At 40.1% G+C, this 6,359-nt stretch overlaps 1 long non-coding RNA gene across 1 annotated transcript; it reads right to left on the bottom strand.

Annotated features, from left to right (window-relative positions):
• Positions 1-4,728: 4,728 nt before the first annotated feature.
• Positions 4,729-6,063, bottom strand: LOC134533569 (uncharacterized). Its single transcript, XR_010075336.1, has 2 exons — positions 5,922-6,063; positions 4,729-5,839 (listed from the first exon to the last, which is right to left on the bottom strand). It is a non-coding gene; the product is annotated as an uncharacterized LOC134533569 (long non-coding RNA).
• Between the last annotated feature and the right edge of the window lie 296 nt (positions 6,064-6,359).

Below are 6,359 nucleotides of genomic sequence, written 5' to 3'. Positions count from 1 at the left end.
GTAGGAAATCACCATGGCAACGGCTGTTGCTTTGTTGATGCTTCATTCGTCTCTATGGCAACGACTATTTCATTGTTAGTGCAGTCCTCATCACCGTTGAAATTTTTTGGGTACTTTAAATATCAAAAATTGCCCTTTTTTTTTCAAGTATATATATTTTACAGACTTGAAACTTTACAGTAATATTCCTTATGTTACGCAGGATGACATTTTCCGAAAATTAGATCCCATGGGTGGTTAAAACCAGGCAACAGTGGGTACTTTGTCTGCATGAGAACTGGATTTTGCATTGTTCATGCCTTCTGCGTCTCCATGGCAACGGGCATCGCGCGGCAGTGGCGTACCCACAAGGAAGGGCGTGTATAATGAGCGGCGCAAGAGTGATCTCCCTGTAGACTGCCGTAGCAAAGTACGGTGTGATACTACATCAGATCACAGAACACTGAAACTTTAATTTAAATAATTTATTTATGTTTTCAGTATTTGTTTACGTTTTTATTTGTGCTAAATTTATATATCTTTCATGTTCATTAACTTCTATATTTGTTTTGGATATTGCTTTGAGCTTTGAAACCTTTCTCTATGTTAATAATTTTAAATGTAATATTTTTTAAATGCTTGATTCAAGGCCGGCGATTGGCCGATAGATCGGCGGATCTTTTAAAGACATGGTTGTTAGAGACGCTATTAATTTTTATAAGAGAAGAAAAATTTCGGGGTGCCATATTGTGGCTTGTGTGTGTTGTCGTGTCGGGCCTTGCCAACGTGACATTTTAAATATTATATAGCATCGCTACGTCTCTCGTATTGGCGAGAAAAATACGCCCCGAGCTTCGGTGAAGCTCTGAGAGTATTGGTTATATTGGGTCTCTATCTGAAAACCATATATCGTCAAATCATCAGGTATGACTATATGCTATTTTAAATACTGAACTGCCGCGTCACCGAATCATAGCACGAATTGTGTTAGTGACCATCTGCTGTCTGATTATGCTAATTGTTTTAAGTCAATCGTCTTTGAATAATATTAAAGCCTGTATTTTTCTTAGAATTATGGCACAATTAATGTTTTGTATGACTTCACTCAGAGGTCTTGAAAGATTTTGAATTTCATGCGAACCGACGAATAGTGATCTAGCTAAATTTATTTTTTTTATCTCCTAACCAATGAACTTTTGTATATGTTGTGCCCAACGTAATTTTATTAGCTAAATAATATGCTATTTTCCTTTTATTCACAAGTGTAAGCAACCTGTATTGTTTTTTTTATGTTAATAAACATATTATAATTAGTATTAAACTTATTTTTCTATTTAATAAATAATTAAGTTGGGTAACTTCGGGTACTGGCGCCCATTAAAGATTCAGAAGCGCATGACAGAGAGAATTATTAATCTGTAACTGTGAAGGGGCTCATTTATTGTCATAGTAAAGTGGGTACACAACAGGGGGCATTACAGAGTAATTTGGAGCCGCATAGTGGGGCTCGAATATTTTGTTGTACAACATTATTGTATAGTTTCAAGACATGAACACTAGAGGGAGGAGTAAGACCAAAGGCAACACTAGTTCGAGGGACAGCAGCCTGTCCGAAGATGACACTATCTCCATCTCTGGAGTACAAAACACAGAGGATGATGAAACTAGCCAGCCTACAAAGCAGTTAGAATTTACAGGTTCATTGCCTACAACCAGTGGCAATATGGATGTAGCTACTATGTTCCAGTGCCTTGTGTCTAGGTTAGATGCTATCACTGCAGAAATGAATGCCAGGTTAGATTCTAATACCGCAAAGTTGAGCGCAGATTTGAACGCCAGGTTTGATTCTAACACTGCAGATTTGAACGTCAGGTTAGATGCTAACACTGCAGAAATGAATGCCAGGTTAGATGCTAATACCGCAAATTTGAGCGCAGATTTGAACGCTAGGTTTGATTCTAACACTGCGGAAATACAACATAGTATCCTCAGCTTAGAAAATAACATCAAATTAGAGCTGCAGGAGGTTACTGATAGTGTAGCAGCTGTGTCCAGTCGGGTAGCTATACTCGAAACACACACTGAGCTAAAGTTAACCCAAATACAGAATAACTGTCTAGACACTACTCATAAAATACAGGAGGAGGTAAGCAGTATTTCAGGACGTTTAGAACAAGTAGCACAACATGCTGCACAAAATCACTGTGGTCTGGATGAGATAAATGAGATAGTGGAGCATCGTAACCAACAGATGCACAATCAAATTACTAATATTACTCGCAAACAGGATGAACTAGGAAACGAATTGGAGGAGCGAGTAGGGCAGTTAGAGAACAGAATGCTCACCCTTAGGTTAGACAACCTACTAGATAAATAGAATACAACCGCCGTTGCGCCTATGGCTAATGCGCCAGAGTCTGTTTCCCCAATTGCTACACCACATTCAGCTCCTATTCTTGACAATGGTCAGACAATGGTCAGAGGCCATACCACGGTTTGCTTGGAGGGGAAAATGAGAACCCGATGAGGTTCCTAAAAAAATTTGAGGAATATTCAGCTATGTTCAAGCTGAACAACGACGAAAAATAATGAATGTCTGAACACCGCCCTCCGCGAACACGCATACTATTGGTGGGAGGTTATACAATCGTCTATCCACACTTATGCAGACTTTCAAACTCAGTTTAGACAGCAGTTTTGGAGCGCACGCACACAGGGAAACATGAGAGCCAGATTGCATGGTGAAAATTTTGATTAAAAGATAAACAAGTCCCTTGAAGTGTATCTGTCCAGCATGTTTGAGCGTACTAGGTACTTAGACCTACCTATGAACGATGAGGAATTTATTTCCATGTTTCTAGGACAATTACCTCATAAGTACCAGCTACATCTAACAGGGAGGAATTTTTCAAACATAACTGAGTTCAGAGAACAGCTATTAGCTTTCGACAGGTTAGAGCGGCAGGCACGTGTTAGCAGCTCGGAGCACGATAAAGCACCGGCACAAAAGGCACCTCCACTTTATCAACAGTGGCAACGTGACCAGCCAAAAGTACATGTCAACACCGCTAATTGTAAATTTCACCATTCCGGTAAATGGAACAATCGGCAACACAGGCCACACAAGACAAATGGCTGGAGTAAAAAGCGGGGTCGTCCCTGCAGCGAGGAGGACGAGCCGAGCCATAACCTGTACAGGAACAAGAAACAACAGCGCGGTGAGGGACATGAACAGCGGCTTCCCAGGTACGAGTACCCAGAGCGACCTAGATCTCCACATCAGGGGTACCAATACCGATTGCCGAGATCACCGGAGCAGCAGCAACAGCTGGTGTTCCCTCCCAGTGGAGCTGAAGCCGTCCAGTCAGCGAACAGCACAACGAGTTTCCCCACTCTCAACTTCCTCCCGTCCGCGTCAAGGCATCAACAAGGATATTTTTTACGGCAAACGCCAATTCCTCCCAACAGCAATCAACTACTACAGCTGCAGCAACAGCAGCTGTCAAACGCTGCATTGGCTAGCCAAGCCAATGAGACAGCGTTAAACTAAACAGGATTAGTGGTGGTACGCCCCGACCATTAATCCAGGAACCAGATATGGGGGTGTATTAAATCACACTATACACACCTCTACCAGCGTTACACCCCATGAGGCAATATGTCTGGTTCGGTAGGCGTCGATACCAACCCATTATCTACCTACTTGCGACGACAACAAATCTGACAAACTTCCTAGCAGAGAGGAATTTGAAGAGTTAATAAGGGAAAAACTACATTTAGGAGCCAGGAATAGGGAGAAGCGGAAAGCCGGTCACAAGCTTCACCATTTCAAGGTCGGTGACCTTGTTCTTCTAAGGACTGTGCCAACGAGTAATAAGTGGGAAAACGTGACAAAAAAGCTGTTCCTACTCTACAGTGGACATATGAGATTCTTCGAATACATCGGGAGAACTGTTACACCCTAAAAGAAGTGTCAACAGGTGTCACCGTGGGAAACTATAACATTAATCATTTAAGGGCCTACCATGCACCAGTTGTGCAAGATATATAACAACCCTGTATACTCTGAATCAGCTTTATGTGTACTGTAATGTAATTGTGCCTAGAATTACAATTAATATTTGTGTGTAACGGTGAATTTATACCGAAAGGTTAAGGTGTCTAGTCAGCTGAGTTTATTTATTTGTATTTTTTGAACTCAGTTGATTTCGGCTAGGTGAAGCGCAGACTTCCTAGCATTTATTTGGTTCAGTACGAGAGCAAATGCTCTTGTCCTTAGGCAGAGACCTAAAGGATGTACTGTGAACCTTGTGTACTGTAGGTACATTTTATTGACAGCACCTAATAGTTCGGTTCACACACACAAGTTTAGTGATTCTACTGTACACTATCATAACAGGCTGTATGTTGATGCTACTGTATACCTAGGCAATGAAATGTTGTACACAGACATCCTGACACACTGAGTGTAAACAAACACTGTAGCAACTTATAATTATGGCTTACCTTTTTAGGATCCAGGCTACAGCCTTTTTACCTACCTAGTTCCTAGGCATCCTCATGTATAACACTTTCTTCATCTCTCAGTAGTAAACTATTCTGACTAGGATTGTAATCCCGCAGGATTACTATTTAAGTGGATATTTTACTTCATCCACAATTTCCTAACTATCACACAAGAGGAAATATCTAGCTATCTGTCTAGCTAGAGAGATCATTTTATTTTATCTTCGAAATAAAATAAATATAAACATTAATCGACGATTTATTTTCACCATCACTGACTTAGGTACATCACATATATATCACCCATTATAGCACTTTATTTCACAGTTTACTGTAATAAGATTCTTCAGATACTTCAGTGCTGAAATTATTGTGGTGTAATTTTTAAGGCAATGTTAAAGACCTTGTGATGTAGTGATTGTTAAGGTTTAACAAAACCTAAGGAATGTGACTAAAAATAAAATTTATTTATTTACTGTCAGAGTAAGGACAGATTATTTAATTACTGCTAATGGCAGTTAAAACAGTTACAACAATGAGCTGTATTTTAATCATTAACATAAATGTGTTGTAAATATGACTGTATTTATTGTATAAAACAATGTTATTATTTAGTCATGTGTATAGGAATGTGTTATTTATATCAAACAGTAATATATTTATAAATATTATTGTGGGCAGAGCCAAGAATAAGTTATTTCTGCCAGGTTCAATAATATAAGGTTTGATATGTTTGTAAACAAACTTATAAATTTGCAAACATATGATATCAAAACAATTATAAACTGCTATTGTTTTTGTTTAATAAGTTAATGGTATGTTTATAAGATTTTAAGGAAATATTATTTTAAAGTTACATTGTTTATTTTAAATCAAGGTTGCTTACACTTTATTTAAGGTTAGTTAGGGTAGCAAGAAAAGAAGAGGTTTTTCCGTTCCAGTGTTTGCAGCGATTTTCGATAGACTGTACGAGGTATTTCACTTGGACGCTTATAGTTAAAGAGAGCGGGTGAGTTTAGAGGCTAATGTGTAAAGAAATGTCGAGTGAGTACACGAGTGCGCGGAAGAACTACGGACCGTGATGACGTCTTCTTCGTCCTCATCTACTGTATGGGACAGTAGAGCAGCAGTGACAGCATCCACCACGTCTGTCAGGCCGTGGGCATGACGTCCCGCCGCAGGCCTGGGGTGGAGCGGCCGCGAGGCAGCTTCCGGGCATGTGTTGTCCGGAATGATTGCTACCAATCCATCTGTCCAAGGCTACTGATGTCCATGACGAGACATCCAGGGGCACTAACGGGACGGATGACGTTGCATCCAGTACCGTCCAGCAGCGTCCAGCGGAGATGTGTATCTGCACACGAGCGGTATTGTTGCATGACCGCCACACTACACATGTTCACAGCTTCGAATTTTCCTATAGAACCAACTCATACCTTGTATCCTGCGGCGGAGATAAACCTCTTCTTCGCTCCCGAGACCTTAAACGAGGTAACTCATACCTCCCATATCAACAGCAGGTGTCTGTTTCCCCGACATCACGAGCTAGCAGCTGCCTGTTCCGAAGACGGAAATAAAGATGGCGAGAGCCGTTAAAGCTCCTCAGCTGTCGCGTCGTCGCAGTGCTACCAACGTTTGATGTTGTCAAGTTTCAGTATTGAATTGAAATGTTTGGTACGACCTGAATTAAACCAAATTTTGTGCAATTTTGTGTGAATTAAGGCCGAGAGCGGCATTTGTGATACTACATCAGATCACAGAACACTGAAACTTTAATTTAAATAATTTATTTATGTTTTCAGTATTTGTTTACGTTTTTATTTGTGCTAAATTTATATATCTTTCATGTTAATTAACTTCTATATTTGTTTTGG

This window comes from Bacillus rossius, chromosome 6, assembly GCF_032445375.1.
Source record: "Bacillus rossius redtenbacheri isolate Brsri chromosome 6, Brsri_v3, whole genome shotgun sequence".
In the NCBI taxonomy this organism is placed as follows: Eukaryota; Metazoa; Arthropoda; class Insecta; order Phasmatodea; family Bacillidae; genus Bacillus; species Bacillus rossius.
The sequence above is the reverse complement of the archived record's forward strand: the minus strand, read 5'-3'. Positions and strand labels throughout refer to the sequence as shown.